This window comes from Parasteatoda tepidariorum, chromosome 2, assembly GCF_043381705.1.
Source record: "Parasteatoda tepidariorum isolate YZ-2023 chromosome 2, CAS_Ptep_4.0, whole genome shotgun sequence".
In the NCBI taxonomy this organism is placed as follows: domain Eukaryota; kingdom Metazoa; phylum Arthropoda; class Arachnida; order Araneae; family Theridiidae; genus Parasteatoda; species Parasteatoda tepidariorum.
In genome coordinates, this window is record NC_092205.1 from 36,376,432 (window position 1) to 36,396,780 (window position 20,349).

Below are 20,349 nucleotides of genomic sequence, written 5' to 3' on the forward strand. Positions count from 1 at the left end.
ACGGAATAATATTTGAAATAAAATATAAAATCCGAAAAGAGGGTAACCATAAAAGAGGGTACAAGAGGGTAACCATTTTACTTTTCTTACTATTTTTTTTACTTACTATTTTTTTTAAAAAATCACAATTAAATACGTTGTCATTTAAAAGAGAAACGTAGTATTTCATTGACTAAACCTTAATGCACTAACTTGACTAAAAACAGAATTCTTAATTCCCTGCCTCTAGTTCTTGCTTTCATACTCTTCGTCAAAATTATGAGAGCTGTAAAGAGCTACTTTTTTTTACCACATAAGACTGCACTTTAAACTTGCTTAAATTATTAGTTAAATGATTCAGATATTTAAACATAAAATAAATTTTATTTTTAATTCTTTGGAAATTTTTCTACAAAAAATTACTTAACGTTATAACGAACAATCAACTGTTTATTTTTGATACAATAGTATAAATAACTTGATAACAGTACCATATTTCCAAATAATCATAATTATTTGAAAAATATCTAATATTTAAAACTAGTGATTTGCGATTTGAACTAGTGATTTGAAAAGTTAAGATTAATTTTAAAAATGAGTAAAAATAATATTTTTCTACATTTATGAGATTCGCACTACTAAACCTGTACATCCTTTTCATCGGCTATTGGTCCTAAAAATCCTATGTTAAATCCTAGCCGAGGTCATTAAATATCTCTCTCGCACTCCCTTCACATTGGTGATCACGAGCAGCGAACAAGCAACTCTCTCAATCCTCTACAGGTGGCAGCACTACGCAACTTCGCCTTGATACGACAAACAAATCGCCTCATACAAAACCAAGGCTGGAACTGAAGATAACTTTTAGGAGCATAATGCTGATTTCCGGTCAGTGGCCATATATTTTACAAAAAGGAATTTACGGTCAGACCTGTTTTTTATGGTCATGATAGCTTAACTGACATAAGTTTATTTATGACATGTTTTTTCTTATCCCTAGTGAAATAGAAAATAGTTAATAATTTTACGGAAGTTATAAAACACTTTTCAACTGTAGTGAACCATACTGCCATATTGTGCTATATTAAGTTCAATATCTGACTTCAAATGAAGTAGTTAAGTAATATCAGTGACGATTTTATTTCATAGTTTTAGGTTGAAAATTACATAATTTACAAAATCATTCTCAACAATTTAATGCAATGCATATTCAACATAAAAAAAAGCCTGAAGTCAAGTAATAATTAAACTAGTTTAAAAAAAGTAATAAAGCGCTAAATTCAAGTAAAGTAAAAACTGCATTAAGGATTTCAGTTATAGCATAATGAAAAATAATATTCCAAAGTGAAGAGTTGAATAAAGTGGCGATTGAAATCAGTGATTGAATTCAAAACAATAATATTTTTCTTTAAAAACTTAATAATTAATGCAATAATAAAAAATGATTCGTATTTTCCATAGCAATGAATAAAAGATAACTATTAAAGTTTAAAAGACCATCATTAAGTTTCCATTTAACGTTACTGTCGTTGCCATTAAATTCATACACCCATTCAAATTCAGTACACTCAAAATCTTACGATAAAATTTAGTTTAGTTATTTTATTGGGAAATTAAATATCCTGTCAGTCTCAATTTTCTAAAACTGAAAATTATTTTCAGTAATTAACTTAAATGATTACCAATTATTTCTGTTTTTGAATAATCAAAGAACAGCTGCAATAGAAACTCTCTTTATCACAGGAAAAAAACAGACTCCTCCTATCACGTGCTTTTTATTTGAAAGAAATGACTCGGTGTTTAAATTAATTTAATGTGATCGTTTCTATGCAAATTTTCTTATTCCTTCCTTTTAGTTTATCTATGTTTATTCCAGTTCTGATCATTATTCTGCTGTCAAAAAAGTTGTGTCAGAATAATTTGTTTTCGATTTTACTAAAACTTATAAATTCGGTTATTTACAGTTTTTATGAGCTGAAATTTAGGGATACATGTTTTTTGTATTGTGAAGTGTTTTGGTTTTTGAAAATGCTCTTTGGTTTTCAATTTTACTGATACATTTAAATCTGGTTATTGATAGTTTTTACAAACTAAAATTAAGGTAAACTTGTTTCGTAAATTGTAACTTCTTTTGGTTTTTGAAAATGCTCTTTCAAGTACTCTGTGCTTGGTTTTCAATTTTACTGATACATTTAAATACGGTTATTAATAGTTTTTATAAACTAAAATTTAGGTAAACTTGTTTTGCAAATTGTAACTTGTTATGGTGTTTGAAAATGCTCTTTCAAGTACTCTATGCTTGGTTTTCAATTTTACTGATACATTTAAATCCGGTTATTGATAGTTTTTACGAACTAAAATTTAGGTAACCTTGTTTTTTAAATTGTAACTTCTTTTGGTTTTTGAAAATGCTCTTTCAAGTACTCTGTGTTTAGTTTTCAATTTTACTGATACACTTAAATCTGGTTATTGATAGTTTTCACAAACTAAAATAGAGGTAAACTTGTTTCGTAAATTGTAACTTCTTTTGGTTTTTGAAAATGCTCTTTCAAGTACTCTATGCTTGGTTTTCAATTTTACTGATACAATTAAATCTGGTTATTGATAGTTTTCACAAACTAAAATTTAGGTAACCTTGTTTTTTAAATTGTAACTTCTTTAGGTTTTTAAAAATGCTCTTTCAAGTACTCTGTGTTTAGTTTTCAATTTTGCTGATACATTTAAATCTGGTTATTGATAGTTTTTACAAACTAAAATTGAGGTAAACTTGATTCGTAAATTGTAACTTCTTTTGGTTTTTGAAAGTGCTCTTTCAAGTACTCTGTGCTTGGTTTTCAATTTTACTGATACATTTAAATCCGGTTACTGATAGTTTTTACGAACTAAAATTTAGGTAAACTTGTTTTGCAAATTGTAACTTGTTATGGTTTTTGAAAATGCTCTTTCAAGTACTCTATGCTTGGTTTTCAATTTTACTGATACATTTAAATCTGGTTATTGATAGTTTCCACAAACTAAAATTTAGGTAAACTTGTTTTGTAAATTGTAACTTCTTTTGGTTTTGAAAATGCTCTTTCAAGTACTCTATGCTTGATTTTCAATTTCACTGATACATTTAAATCCAGTTATTAATAGTTTTCATGAACTAAAATTTGGGTAAACTTGTTTTGAAAATTGTGAATTGTTTTGGTTATTGAAAATGCTTTTTCAGGTACTCTATGAGAGGATAACTTTTTAAAGTGTTCAAATCAGAGCTTTTAGGCTTAAAAACCTCAAATCCTCGTCATCTTAAAAAAGACAAGAATTTAAATAAAGAACTAGTCAAAAATAAAGAAGAAGTTAAAAAATTCAATTTCATAACATTCATTTAAGATATATTGAAACGTCTAATTTCTTATCACTCCAAATTTGTACGCAAACATAAAGAATTACGAGCTTCAAAAACTTGTACATTTGTCGTAAGTTTTAAATTAATTTGAAACAAATTTCAAACACTAAATTTAAAGCATTTTAATAAATTGTTGCTCAACCACCTCATTCATGTTTCAGAATTTGAAGGAGTAAGGAGTTTTAAAGAAATAATATATCAGCTAAAAGTTTAATTTCATTCAAGATGAATGTCGATTGAAAAAAACAATATGAAACGACTCTAAAACAACAATTACATTTCGTAAATATCTTGGCACAGATACAAAATGATAAAAGGATATTGATATGAATACCACAGCAAGATTGAAAGCATTAATTTCAAACTTCAACGCATGACTGTGAATGCATGAATATGCAGTGGGATGAATTGAAAATTAATTCTTTTGAGCTTTTATTATTATTTTGTTGTTGTCTTTAAGGAATTTTTTCTTGTCTTCAGAAGGATAAATTTTTAATTATCATTCTAATCCTATATTTGTAAATTTTTTCTTCTAAAATTAGCAATAAGGATGTAGGTATTTTATTTTTTTATTTAATATAAGAAGTTAACTTGATCATTAAAAAAGCATTCAGAATAACGAATATAAAGAACGCATCGCTCTTAGTTCTTTTCGTATTCTTAAAGAAAATTTCAGTTTCTAAACAGTTTATACTTCTAAATGCATATTTTTCGTTTCAGAAAATATTCTATAAATTATATGAAAATTTGAATTCAGTTCCAGGAAAAATTGTTTTTTGTCTTAAAACTTCATTCTTTAAAAGCTGAACTTTTATAAAAATGATTTAAAATAATTAATTAAAAATCATTTATAAGTGCTGGTCTTATTTACATATTGCATTGTAACGGTTCCTAACGTCTTATATTGTTACGTTTTCCTAACTTTACATTGTTTTGTTTTCTAACATAGCTGGTCATATTTATATTTTTTTAATTTTTGCATTTCTATAGTTACATAAAACGTTACGTTTTCTAACATTTTCCTGCATAAGCATATTTTGTATTATAGGAAAATTTATTCAACTAATAGAGCTTTGTTAATAATATAGGTTATATAAATTATAAGTAATAATATAAGTAGTAAGTTATATAAGTACTTTGTTTAATAACACATTTCACTGATACACTTAGAAATTTCTACTTTTGTTTCTAATCATTGAGTATTTTAAAATCAATACCAATCAATAGAATAGAATTTCTTGATTTGCAGACCATTATTCAGAAGACAATCTTTAAATGATCATGCGTAGACCAAATTTTAACACATCTTTTTAAAAAAATCTAAACATAACCTGAAAAACAAAGATTTTTTAAGTTTTTACATGATTTTTATAGGATGTTGTTTTTTCTAATAAAATCCTTTTCAAAAACTGCGCTTCCTTTTCAATTTTACAACTATCAAAATTTGATTTTTCTAAATAAAACAATAATACCTTTCAAAAATCGGAATCGATACCCATAATACATCATAAACAAAACTACTTAACTTCAACTGAGTCCACCGTTTTCATTCTTTAAGATAAAGAGCGTAGAAGCTTTTTTCTCTTGGAATGTTTCATCTGTGCCATTTCTCTTTGATTTTGGACGCTGATGACAGGACCATGGGTCTTCATTTCCTGTCCAGAGAACTCACAAAAGTACCATAAAGGAGTCTCAATCGCATCCCAAAGGGCGAATACCGACCTCCCATTATCAAACACATTGTACCCCAGTGAAAAGATTTGATTCTGATTTTCCTTACATACCAAGATCATGATTTTCTTTGGAGAATTAGCAACTGTTTTTTTTTCCCTTCAAGCTTTTAAAGTGTAGGTGTTTATTGTTTAAAAGATCATCTTGTAATGATGTCCTTTAGATAGTAAACGTTTTATGTTTTGTTTGAGATAGAGTTTTATGCCTTTTTTTTCAAGCTTAAAAGAAGCTGCGTGGAATTTTTTTAAGGATTATTTTATTTCATTTTTCTTAAAAGATTTTAATTGATATTGGTGTTTGTTTTTCTTTGTTTAAATTGATAATAGGACATTAATATTATTTTGTAAGTTAAAATGGAAACGCAGTTTGTTTGATGGTTAAAATACTACTACAATAGCGAGAATATTGATAAAATAAATGAGAATGTTTTTTTACTTTTTCCAACTAGAGATTTCCAATTTGCTTTTCATACAACGGAATGGAAATAAGACCATTTCTTTCTGTTTAAAAAACCGCAAATAGGTTCACTGCAGGAGAAAATAACAAAAGAAGAAAGAATTATAGAATTAAACAAGAAAAATTCACAAGAGATATTTAGTACGAAATTAAACGAGAAGTTTCCATTCAGAAAGGAAATATTTTTTAACAAGATTTAGTTTCTTGCCATAATTTGAAAATGAAAAAGAACGAAAAGAAAAATTCATTGCCAAGAATTAAGTTTCATTTTCGGAAATTCCAACAAAAAAAATTTCATATCTATGGTCTATCAGCAAATATATGCTTGAAAAAAGGAATTGTAGGAAGAAAAATAACCTTATTTCATTCGTTCAAATATGGTATAAGAAAGAAAAATTTATTGATAACTATAAAAGCTCGGTAAAATCTAATCCAAAACAAATAAAACTATTTCTGAACTCGAAGAATGCCTATAATTTAAAAAAATATTAAATTGTTTTTTTTTTACATTTATTTAATTCTATTAACATACTCGCTACTGTACAAACAATAAATTACTCTATTTTTAGTACGTTAGACAGATTTTTTTTTAAATTTTGTTTACATGATATATTATAATAACAAACATATTATAATTTTCCTTTATTTTTTTATACTATAAATAAAAACACTATGTTGGTTTAAATACTATAATAATGTTTGAACGTTTGGCTCAGAATTTTGGCAACTATTTTGCATAATAGAAGTTGCTCGTTATCTGCACAATCAGGATATAGAAGTATAACAAATAGCATAACAGCACGGCAACGTGATAAATCCAACTAAGAAAGTTCAAAAAATGGATAAAAATTACTGTACTGCAATTTAATTATCTAGTACTAAGTAACAATGCATAGTCGAATAAATAATAAAGTATAAAGGCAAGAATTTCATACAAATAAGTCGAAATGCGGTGCTCGAAAATTTAAATACTTTTTTTTGCCGCCTAATAAATGGATGCACAAAAAAATTCACTAAATTAATTTTAAGAAAATTACAAGTACGAGACTGCGCGACAATCAAGCCATTTTTACTGATGTGAATAATGTGTAAGTATACTGTGCAAAAAAAGGGGGGAAACAGAGTGCCCTGAATAACTTTTGATCTAATGAACGGATCTTCACGTTCCATGACTCAATCTTAATGGTTTGAGAGGGTGACCTCAAATATGCTAATTAATTAGTGCAGACAATAGTTCATGAAATCGCACACAAAAATGTATTTTCTAAATACACTAGTAAATATGGCTAAATATGCTTTCTTTCCGACGGTAATTTCTGACCGCAAAATATAGACCTCATCCGCAATCTGAAAAATACAGTCCGGATAGAATGGTCAGGGGCGCAGTCTAAAATCAGCGCTACTTCCCTAAACGATAATTTTACTTTTTGCGTATTTTACCATATCTGGAGATATTTTTAAGCGAATTGAAAAATATTTGCACGCAATTATTTATTTTCACAATTATATTAAATATGAAAATAAATAATTCTGATAATTATTTATATTATCACAATTATTTATTTTCAAATTTAATTCCATGATAAATAAGAAAGATAATTCCATACAGGAAATAACTTTCATTAAATATTTATTATTTTTTACTATTTTATTTAAAAATTGTCGAAACATTGTGAATTGTACGATATGCAATTATTTACCTCATTTTAAAGAGCGTAATTTTACCTGGAAAAATTCAAATTTTGAGATAAATCAGTCGAATAGTTACTAAGAAATCGAATTTGAAAAGAGCTTTATTTAAAATTCGATTCTCAGGGACGAGTCGACCGATTCATCCTTTCTATTTAATAAGCATATTTCCGAACATCCACTGGAAGCACTAAGATTGAGTCCTAGATCGTGAAGTTCCCATGCTTAGATCAAAAGTTATTCAACGTTGTCGTTTTTGTCTCTCCTTGTTTGCATAGGTTGTAATTTTAGAACAAGTAATATAATTTAATTTTAGCGATCTGATAACAGCAAATGGATTTTACGGATGTTGCACTCAGGGAGTCAGAACTTTTTATGTATTTTAATCAGTAATTTTTTACTGTGCGGTTTTCTACACAGTTAAAATAGCTCATTTTTTTGTCCTGTGAACTTCATGTTCTATTAACACTAAATACAATATCCTTAAAAACCAGGAATGAATTGAACTGACTATCAAAAACATTTGCTGCCAAAATGTGTGCTAGGGACAAGGATTGAGACAAAATTGTGCAGCGATTTATATTTGTAATGCTAAAATATAGCAATGGGAAGCTAATAGTAATCGAAAAAAGCTAAAAAAATTTAATATCAAGGTAGAGTTGATAGAATTTTGGATAAACATTAAATATATTAAGGACATCTCTATTATTTTTATTATTCCTTTTGTTGCGTCATACATGTGCTAAGATGATTCTTCTGCAGTTGAAGTTCTTAAGAGAAAATGTCGCCTGAAAACAAATATCTGCTCACTGGGTAACGAGAAGAGAGCAGCAGTTCTGGCATTTCTGAGGCCAATGGGAAATAGACCCAAGTGGCCGCCATTCACCAAAAAAATTATAATAATAATCCGCAAATCATGGATGTTCTGTAATGTACTGAATGTTTTCTGTACTGTACTATCTGACCTTACTGTGGGAGCAATGTTGGCCCACCTAATCTGGTGTCCCTGAAAGAGTGGACAACAAATCTGCCCTGTAAATGCCTGAATTTACGAAATTTTAACACAGGTGGGCAATGGAAATTTAAAAAAATACTTATATTCCAGGGTTGGCTTTATTTTTGGCTGCAGTATCCCTCCTTTAATAGAACGACAATGTACAATAGAAATTTTACACTTTTAACAAAGCCTTTTATCACCACAGAAATAAATGTTATATCACAAACAAATATTGTATGCTTTTAATTCATATTAGTTAAAAATTAATTATTAATTAAATTAGTTATTAATTAAAATTAATATATGCATTAAATTAATATTAATAATAAGTATTATATGCTCAAACAAATATTAAGTGCCGAGTAATTTCAAATCTCGTAAGGATGCCGCAACTTGGAAAAGTTCAGGAAACTCTAGCGTAGAGTATTCTATCGAAATTTAATCTTTTTTTTTTCTTAAAACTCATGTAAAATTCTCAGACATATTATTACATTTCATATTACATAAATTAATTCTCCAATATTTTATATTATTGCTTTTATGCATGTGCAAGTCTTGTGATCCCATTCCAAATTCAATCGAATTTATTCAAAAAGGTAAGAAAAATAAACTGAAAATTTCGTTTATAAATTCGTAACCTAGTTAAACTCTAGTTTCCGCTCTCTTTAATAGAAATTTAAAAAAACCAGCTTAAAATATGTTGTTGAAGAAAATCTGCGCCTGGAATACGAAGGTAGTCTTCTTAAAATTTAAAGCTTTCTCTCGAGAAAAAAAATGCCAAGTCAATTACTCAGGAAGAAATTTTAATGAACACAGCTCTGCATTTCGGGGGGTTACTTACGCTAGATGTTTTAGTATGTTTTTATTATTAAAATCTTTTTCTCGAGAGTGTATTCTGTTAACCTCTAAGTCGCGTCAAATTTTCTTAGCGTAATTTGAATAGAAATAAGGAAAATAATAAATAATAAATCGAGGTATTAATTAACTTCTTGATAGGATTGTGTGATTGAAATCTTTCAAGAAAATAAAATAATAATACGATTTGAAATGCCGAAAAATCTTTAAATACCATTAATATTAATAGCAAAGCTGGATTCTTTTTTTTTCCTATAATATTGAAAAAGTGTAACTAAGCATTTTTTATCCATGTCAAAACAAGTAGATGTTTTTGGTGTTAGCATAAGTCACAAAAAACTTTCAAAATGGTAATGATAACTAAATTTCATTAAATTTTTTATTTTAAATCGAAATGTCAGAAAAGTCGTCGATAGTAAAAGTACTCAATGCATAATTGTGTGACTGTGAATTTTTATTCTAAACTTAATTCTAAGTAGAAGAGTTAGCATTGTTTCATAATGAAAACTCTTAATTTAAAATATAAGTGTCAATAAATTAATTAAAAATAAATATATAAGTATCAGCAAATTTTCACAATAAACTCATTTTCAAATAGAATTGTCAACAAAATTTCATAATATACTTAATTCAAAGTAAAGCTGACAAGCGAAAGAAGAGAAATCCGATTAAACAAAGGGATACCTGCAAGTGACGTAGTGTGGGTATCTCGATTCTGATTGGTTGTTGAAATGTGGCATTTGTTTACGTTAGCAACTGTTCTTTCCATTTTATTTCAAGTAAGCAAGCGAAGCCCGTGGAGTATCTATTCTCTTAAGTAACACATTACTTATTTTTTCACAAAAAGATTTCAATTCTTTCACTATATATTTCCTAACACGAAAATAGTCACAAAGCTTTGTAGAACATAAACAAACTTATGCATCGAAGTTGCCAGATACACTGAATGAAAATATATCACATTTACAATAAAATACAAAAACGAATATTAAATTTAAGTTAAGCAAAAGATGTAGACGAAAAAGAATTATATTTCAACAAATTCGATATGCGTTACAGCGGTGTATTTAATTAACTTCACTTTAATTATTATTCTAACTCATGTGATGAAACTTAGCTGATCTTAAGCACGCCATTTGGCTTTTTAACGATCAGCTCACGCTGACATCATAGATCACATGTGTGAGTATCTGTGATCTTCTTCTTCTTGAAGTAAGTGCAAATACCAAATTAGAATTCTCTTTATTCAAGAAAAAAAATTATCAGTGCTTTACAGTAAACCATTCAATTATTTTTAGTAAAATATTTAGAGAATATTTAAATTTTTTCCAAACATAAATAAAAAATAACAGCACGAGTACGGCAATAAAAGTCTAAACAAAGGTACTTGAAAGATAAAGAAGGAAGATAAGGATCGATTAAATATATAAACTGAAAGAAGAAAAAAAAGACCACGATGTCTGAAATTGATTTTTAATCAAAGTACTCAGGGAAACAACGTATCCCCCACCCTAAAAAAACACAAGTTCAAAAAAAAATTCAAATTTTCAAGTGATGAAATATGTTTAAAAATGTTAATGAAACTTACCAAAGGTTTAAAAAGAAATAAATAATGCATATAGTTGGATTAAAAAAGTGTTTTAAAACGACACTCAACGTCGATTGATTATATCTTAAAAAATTGCACTGCTCCAGACTCTTTTGATCTCTTTTATTTGGATCAAGTACCTCAAATTGTTTTTGATGGGGGGGGGGACTTAATCGGAAATGAAAAATAAAAATTAAAAAGTAAACTATTTGTCTCAAAACAACTAAAAATGAAAAATTCGTGTTGTATTTACAAGATCTAAAATGAAAAACGTACAGCGCACCTTCGAAAGACATGGGAGAAACTTGCGATGGCGATATGTTACGAAAATAACACGCACCCTTAAGTATTTTTTTTTTCTTATGAGGACAAAAGAAAATTGTTATCATATTTGTATTCTATCAGGAAGAAGTTAAATTTTAAAATTTTTATTTTGCTTAATTATTTATTTATTTATTGGTAAACTTTTTACTTCGAAAACATTAAAATATCGAAAAAAAATAGAAGGGAACTAAATTTTCCTACATTCCGAAAACAATTTTAAAGTGTCTTCTGAATGTTGCAAGCAAATGTTGCACTTTTCTATTTCTATTTAACGCGAGGTTCCACTTGAAATTTCAAGTGACTATAAATTTTATTTGGACGATAAAACGGTGATACATTTTGCTTGCAGCGTTAAAAAAAAAAAACAGTTATAACTTGCTTGTGCTCAAACGCAGAGCTCCAGCCAAGAAGTTAACATTTTTACTGGTTGGAATGGGGTCGAAATTCAGATTTACAATAACACGGTGATAAAAGTCTGTTTGTACTGTTCCGGAAACGATTGAAACTCGATCTGTCATTTAGCACAGAGGTCCGTTTTAAATTTGAGAGTTATGGCACTCTTTGCCAACACGTACACCGTCTTAGTTAATTTTTTTTCTTTTTTTCAAATGGCAGGCACTGAACATTATTATTCGCCTTAGAAGATGCCGGAATTGGTACTCATTTCACTTTACCCAGTGGGCACCTTTGAACCAAAGTCACGGAGGCGAGCAGCATTACCCACGCCACACTGCCACATGTTTATAGGGTGGGCCACATCACACACAACAGAGGACAACACAAGAGAGAGAAACATCGATGCCGAGCGGGATTCGAACCCGCAGCCATCGGTTTCGCTGTCAGGAGTGCTAACCGCTCGGCCATCTGGCCGTCGTCTGAGTTTAATGAGCATGAGCAAAAATATACTTAGCTTTTTGTCCTCGCCAAAGAATGTTTAAAAGTGTAATCCTGTCCCTTTATGCCATGCTTGGTCTGTCGTGAGTTTCATGCATACCAATGTGTGTAGAAAAAATAAGTTAAATAAATGAATATATTTTTAGTTTTAATTTTTAATCGATGTACTTAATATCATTTATCACAATATTTGGTTAGATATCTGTTTCTTGATTTTTTATTATTTTTTTCAACATTGTGAGGTTAGGATTAGCTAAATTACCAATCGAAGAGAGAGATTAGTAAAAAAAATTTAAGATTTTTCCAAAAATTTAATCCATAATTAAGAACTAAAAGCTATTCTCTAAACTATTTCCAAGTCAGGTTTATTTAAAAATACTTTTAATGAGATGAAAAATGCTATCCATTGTAGTCAGACAATAGATAGCTTTTCAATTAAATATAATGTCTGGAGAGCGATTTATACGAAGATTGGTTTCTAACAGAATTAAAGATTGCTTTTTATCTATTTTTAATACAAGCGAAGAAAATACATTTTAAGTGTAAAGTACAGTAAAGTTTTTAGAATTGTACTCTAGTTAATAAGTTGAAATTAATTTTGTCTAATTGCTATTTACTAATGCATCAATACAAAAAATTTTGGTAGCATATCATTTGCTAATTATTATGATTTGTAATTCGAAAATGTTTTAAGCTTTATTAGAAAATAACAACTCAGTATTGCTGTATCTTATGTAAATTTTAATCTTACTTAATCATAATTCTTAATCTTACTTTGTTTAGATAGCTATAACTAATTGATTATCATTTTGCATTTTTATTCTTATAATTTGTATTTACTATAGTATGTAATATAAATAGTGTATTAGTAAGTTAAGTAAATAACATAATGTATTCAATATTGTTATTAATTTTCATTAAACCTTTTAAAGCATATGTGGCAGTGTAACTATATAAGTTTTATTTGGTACCTTCACATTATAAATAGTTTAAATAATTTGAACTATTAATGAAAATGCCATATTCCACCATTTAAAATTCTACTCTGTACAGTATTTTTATTAGTTAAGATTGAATTATGCGCAGGCCTTTAATAATAAAGTACGTATAATCTATGATTGGCATTTCATTAATCGGGTAAAGACATTATGGAAAACATTATATAAATGCTAACAAGCATTGCATTAATGGTAAAAACATATTAATAATTATATTAATATGTTTTTACCATGTATTTTGCATTTCCAGAAGCCTAAATTTGCACTTCTTTCGGAGTACTTCCATGTTTTCAAATTTAACTTTTGACAGTGAGTGATGAATTTCCCACATGGATGGATATAATGAAATAAACTATGATGCACAATTGTAGGTGACATCCATGGGTGAGCTGTTCTAAAGGATAAAATTATACGATGCAAAATGACTCAGTGAAGCTTTAGTGTGAAAATTTCATTATTATCAATTATTTCCTTACATTGTACCTTCTAGGCTGCATCATCAAAATAAAAATAAAAATACTCGCAAGATAGTATAAGGATGTAAGTATTAAGGTGAATATTTACCAAATTATTTTTATTTACATTGTTTTCGTAATAAAAATAGGCACCGATTGTGAAATCTTTTTATGAAAAATTTTATTCTAAATCAGCGTTTCTTAAACTGCGGGTCACGAACCCAAATGGAGTCATAGAACCTGCAGCAAGAGTTGCAAAAACGTTTAGTACTTTTTGATGTTTCTTAAACTTTTTATAATAATTTTATAGTTACCAAATATTTTTCTGTAATATATCTGAAAGTACCATAAATAATAGACTTATAAAGAATTCACCTATGAATAATTTTTCCAAGTAATTTTTTTTATCGCATTATAATTCTAAGTTCATTACATAATTAAACTTCGCATTATTACAATATTACTGTTAATATTGCTTCTTACTTAAAATTTTTCGATGTCATAAAATTAAATATTAAAGTTAATGACCTAATTCTGCAAAAGAATATTACAGAAAAAACTGACAGTTTCAGTCTCGCGTTTATCAAGTTTGCGCAATGCTCATTGGGTCCCTCAAAATTTTCGAAAACATTATGAGGTGCCCACTCCTAAGAGTGATAAGATTGTCCTCAAAAATAATTTTAACTGCACGCATTTCTTACCCAATTTCGTCTATTTAAAATTATATAATCTAAAACACTAAATAAAATGAAACATGATCACAGTAAGACCTGAAATACAAACTGTCTTATCAGCATTGCAGATATTTGAAAAAAATGTGTCTAATCTCAAAATAGTTTAAGCATAAATATGTAAGCAATAAACAAGCAGATTTGAATTTAAAAAGTGTATGTTTAAGAGAAACACAGTTTTGAGTTAAAAACATATGTGTGTATACTTTCAGAGATACATTCTTTTTTCTATCATTAATTCTAATAATTATATACTTTTTTTATGATACTACTCAAAAAAATTTTTTTAATGAGTCACCAGAACTGTTTTTCAAATATCGTTCATAATTAGCTACGACTGTGAAGTATTTGCAAATGCATATTATTTGCATTAATTTGAATGTACAGGTAATTCACAATCAAAAATGCTATTTGTTGCTATTAATTGGTCATAACTGATTTGTATTTACTGTTATGTCACAGACTTATTACACTGAAAAAAAAATTGTGCATCTTAACAGCGTAAATAGGGTCAACAATTTTGCACAAAAGTGATGATCTACTAACTGAGAATGCTCTGTTACACTATTTGGTGCAAAGTAGCCGCCGCCATTTTTTTTTACTCAGCACTAAAATTTTTAATTAAAGTAAGATAAGATACGCATAAGAGTTAATAAATTTTTTGCGATACAGTATAAATTAAGAATCACTAATTTAGAATGATATATGCACTAATTCATATGAATAAAATTAATTTATTAATCAAACTTACATGTAGCACGGAGAGAACATGAAGACGAACTCGGAAAATGCTTAACAGAATGGAATTCGATAAAAATTACGCATGAAAAAATCACTTGATACAGTTCATAGATATTTAAAAGATAAATTTAAAAACGTACATACCTATTTAACAGCGAACAATAAACACAAACAAAGACAAATTCTTAATTGTAAACGCAACTTCTGGCAATAAAAAAAAGCACGACAACAATCATTGTCCTCGGAAGCAAAAATAACTCTCGTTTTGTGTGGTGTAAGCCTAATCTCTTATAAGTGTTCAGGTTTAAACTACATCCTTCAAATCGTGTATGAACGCTCGATTAAGTGTTAACCCGGATTAAAGTGTTCCTTCGTACAATTTTTGGATTGTTCAACTTCATATTCGGAGAGATATTACATTACAGTTTTTATTGTGTAGTTTTAATGGTGACTTAGATATTATCAACTAATAACAAAATAAATAAAGAAATAAAAACATTAAACTCTGCATGTGATTTTTTAAATTTTCGCAATAAAAAAACAAAACATGTGAAACCTTTAAAGTCACAAGAAACACAATTCCCGATTTCTGAAATATATATAAATTCTATCTGGTGCTTATCTCTGATTAATGTCATTTCGAATCTATTTTTAGTTAAATAGTATAACTTAATATTTAAGTATAACTCAATATTAATTAGTAATAACTTAAATTTGTCTGTTAATTTTATATAACTTTTCCTTAAATGGCACCGAAACTACAGTTGGGTATTAAAAAATATAATTTACTCTTTTATATTCCACTCCTTTTAGTATTGATGAAAAATATAATTTAACTTAAAACAAAAACTCAATGGATTTTTAAGAATTACATTTATTGTTATTCTTAATTTTTCTTGTTATTTTGAAAATAACTTTTATAATGTATAACCTAAATATAAATTTCCAAAAGTAAGCATTGAACATGTCTTGTTTTACATTAATATTCTTTTCAGTAACCAGTAAAGTAATTTAATTTACTTCAGCTAAGTCTCCACAATTTCTACATAATATAAATTACAAAACAAGTAACGTATATTTATCTGTTAATAATTAAAGCAGCAAATCAGGGTTAAGAAGGAAAAAAAATGTTAGTAATAAAATATTCTTGAAATGGAAAAAAATTAAGGGTGAGATACGTGATTGTCTATGTCACCAGTTATAACATGATATTAAAAAAATCTGGTTATTTCTTATTTATTCTGCGCAATAGTTCATAATTTTTTCTTGACCTAATAATAAACGTAGAGGTGGAAAAACTTAATTTTAAAAATCGCGATTTCTAAGAAGTTCAACAAAAAGCTTATAACCAAATATGAAATTCTCAACCATCATTCTTAGCCCCATTTTATTTTTGTATAGAAACAAAATTTATCATGTTTTTTACCTCATCATATATAAATAATCATTTCTTATAAAGTGTTTGCGTAAAATATGTGTACAATCAATGCAGGTATTGAGTTCCGCTTAGTTCTTAAAAAGCTCTCACTACGGCGATCGTAACCAATAATAACACTGAGGAACATTTTTTTTTCTCTAGTTGCATGAGATTTTGAAAGAGATTTTAAATGCTTCGGTATCGCTTATTTCAAATCTAAAATCGTTTTTTCCCCCATGCTTCAGTTTTTAATGACTTTTTTTTTCCATTTTTGATGAAAGGTAAAAGTTTAAAAATATTATGCTTAACAGGGGGCAGCACAAATGTTGAGATAAATCTCTAGGATCATGAACTTTTTTTCCGTGTGCCTTTGAACAGGTCATAATAAGTGAAGCGCCCCTAATTGCGTACAATGGCATTTCCAAGGAATGGGTTCCTGTGAAATTTTAACCCTGACGATGTGCGCACCCAACTCTTCTAAAAGTTTGTCTCAATATTTATACGAACCTCTGTTATATATAATATTTTTAGATTTGTACATGTCAACAAAAATAGACTAAAAATGTCATTTAAAAAACTCTACAGTTTTAGAATAAAACTGGTTTCAGATTTGAAATCCCCACACACGAATTAAGCAAGGTCAAAAATTTGTACAAATTCAACAAAACAATTCTTCCTCAATGTAATTAATATACATGAGAGAATCCTTTAAAAATGTATTTACTGAACGCATAACAGTCCTTAGTCAAACCCAAAAATTAAAGTTTCGCAGCTTGTAGAACGAATAAAGGCTTACAATATTTGGCTTTCTATCGCCATTTCACCTTTGGCTGTCGCGCCAAAATTCTGCCGTTGGTGAATACGCATTCACCAACGGTACGTGGAGGTGAAAAGTGATAAAAAAAAATTTATTGGCGATTATTTTTGCGACGATTCTGATAATAGAGGGAAAAATACTATTTATTATTTCGAGGTGGCTGAGGAGCATTCGCCACCCAACGTGGTAACCCAGGTTCGAATCAAAACGGTGGCTGGTTGGTACAAATTATGTTCCCGGCTAGCGCCGACCACAGTGCTGACATAAAATATCCTCGAGTGGTAGACGGATCATGTTTAAAAATCCCCTTGAAGTCGGGCTAACGGTGGGAGGTTTCATGTTTTTCCTCTCTACGTAACACAAATCCGGGTTAGTCCCAACAAAAAAGTCCTCCGCTAAGGTTAGTTTATCCCAATGCTTAATCCAGGAGTTATCTTGACTTCTGGGTTCGCTTCAAAATTGCAAGGTCATGGAGTTGAACATTGATAGTTGTAAACTCTGAATTATGTCGGCTGTTCAACACTGGTTATAATATAAAAAAAATTTTAAAAAAATCAGAAAACGGGTGAAACTTGAACTGTCACCAAACACGGAGCTCTAAGCTATTGGAAATTCGTCGAAATTTTGAGTGCAATATTTCCCTCTCACAGACGAAAATTCAGCTAATGAAAACGTTGTAACAGAAGATCTAACCATAAATATTAACTTGGTTTTCATTTACTGAATATGAATACGAAATTTAGACAGGTAGCTTATTTTTTTTATATACGTTAAATTCAATTTGGATTGACGCTGTTGTTGAATTTTTAGTGCTTAGTTCTGCTCACGCTGAATGACGTTAATATTAAATTCAAACAACTTTACTCAGACGTTTGTTAAAGACGAGCGTAAAGGAAATACTAGAGCAAACTGAAAATTGTATAAAACATGAAAAAAGTAATATTTTAGTTACGCATTTCAAAAAATTGTGAAAATAAAAACTTGCAGTAAAACTCGTGCTAAAAAATAATAAAAATATTTTATGCGAATAGCATTAAAAACATATGTTATAATTTTTCTTGCTAAGTGAAATTTTAAATGAAAAAAGTAATTCGATTATTTCTGACTTTAACTATCTGTCTAAGAGCATAATAATTAAATTTATTTCTTCAAATATTTGTACAATTGTGAATTTTAAATAAATAAATTAATATCGGATGAGAAAAAAAATGTCTTTATTTTTAAAAGGTAATTTTAATAAAATCATTCTTCACAAATTTCAAATTTAAAAATGATTTAACCTTTCTTTTCACAAAAAGCTTTTATACATGTTTCTCAACTGAAATACCTGTTTTTAAAATATAAAATATTTTTCTCTTACTTTTTGCAACTTGAAGATGGTGTCTTTGAAAATAAAGAATATATTACTATCTTAAATTTGATTAATGTTTAAATGTAAGTTAAACTTGAATTTTCAATGTTTGAATTTGTGGATGAATTTAAATCTTTCTATATTAACAAATATCGTAAGAGTTGTGCCACCTCTCTTTTGGAGTTCAACTTAACATAACATTTTGTTTTGTCGCGAAAAAACAACATCACTCAAAAAGTTGGAATTGCTAAAGTGTCTAAAAAATGTACAGATAATACGATGAAATAAAAAAATAACTTTCGATGATTAGTTCGAGAATTGTTAACTGCTAAATTTGTAGACAAAAATAACACGCGATACGCTCAGCAGCTTGTGGAAATGCAACTAAATAATTTTAATTTAAAATGCTGAACGGGCTAAAAAATTATAATATTAAATCAAACTAATTAATTGGAAATACAGACAGTCACTCACTTATGTTTATAGGTTATTCAGTCATATTCTGTATTTCCAATTGAACAGTGAGGTTTAATTTTATAATTTCTTTTCCCGTAAGGCATCTTTAGATATTTAATTCGTTGATTTGTTATTTTCCATTTTGGCATGTAAACTAACTTCTTAATACTGCGACATTAGACTCTCGACTTTCTCTGCAGAAGATCAAAATTGTGATGGCATGTTTTCGGATCATCCTTAGGGATATTTCCCAGTCCGTTGCCAATAGCCCAGCCAATTGCGCAGTTCTAGTGAAAAATATACATAGGGGGAGAAGGCTAGCTTCCGTAAGCATAATGTAAACCGATTCTCCAAGGTGGTGTGATTCCTGCGTATAAAGGAAGGAGCAACATTTAGGAAGACGCAACAGAAGTTCTTGAAACTGATTTCAACCCTTCTCTCCTTCCAACCACTACTGGGGTGAGGGCGAAGAAGGAAAATTTTCTTTTTTTATTTATGATTGGTTTGTTCTGCATTCTACCCTATTCATAAACAGTACTGTACTGCTAATAAATATATTCCTTTGTGAATACATTAATATCATTCATGTTGATTAAATCTGCTAACTCATTTTGACAAAGAAAGACTAAAATGGTAGTGGCAGTGGTAAAGTTGACAAACATACGGTTCACAGGAGGCGTACCTCCTGACAATCACTTTGCTCTTTATGCGCATGCGCTGGATCTTAGTACATAAGAAGCTTTATTAAATCTGAGTATGTTGCTTACTCTGTAAGTTGTTTTTTCTGGTATATACCAAACCGAATTGTTCCCCGCGTTAGTTACGTATTTTAAGAGTTGGACTTCACCTCTCTATATTCTTTGGTTCTAGTGCGACGTAAATGAAATACATTAACATTGAAATTTTTTTTAAATATAAAAAAACTGAAGTCAAGAGAGATAAAATCTGTTTGAATTGACATAATGAAATAAATTTATTTAAATAAATTGTTAACGAATAAATTTTTTTCTGTTTTATTTTCTTTTATTGCGTCACACAATTTATTTTCTTCTGTCTAATAGAGATTCCTTTGTTTAATTACTTTTATTGTACCACTCAATTTATTTTAGCGACCATCACTTTTGAAAACGAAATTGAATTGATTGAAAAGAAATGGGGTTCACAAATTATATTTAGGCTAGGCATGGAAAAATATTTTTGAAATCATACAAATCATTTTTATTGGACAGTAAACATAAAAATCTGTTTGATTGCCGAAAAAAACAGAAGACATGAATAAAGGACAATTATTTAAAAAACTTTTTGATATTATACACTCCCGCCTTGTCAGTGATTTGTCAGATCCCTCTCAAAAAATTACCTCCTTTACATAATAATTTTTAACTCTTAGTGCGTAAATTTTTTGCTTTCATTTTTAACAAGGATTCGAAAAATACACATTAAGGGCAGTGACAACATAACACATGCAAATTTCATTTGTTT

At 28.6% G+C, this 20,349-nt stretch overlaps 1 long non-coding RNA gene across 1 annotated transcript in view; it reads right to left on the reverse strand.

Moving 5' to 3' along the window:
* LOC139424980 (uncharacterized) overlaps positions 1-15,460 on the reverse strand; it is a 197,917-nt gene extending 182,457 nt beyond the window's left edge. Inside the window, exon 1 of the long non-coding RNA XR_011636128.1 lies at positions 14,971-15,460. This is a non-coding gene — a long non-coding RNA (uncharacterized lncRNA). The remainder of the gene's footprint in view (positions 1-14,970) is intronic.
* Between the last annotated feature and the right edge of the window lie 4,889 nt (positions 15,461-20,349).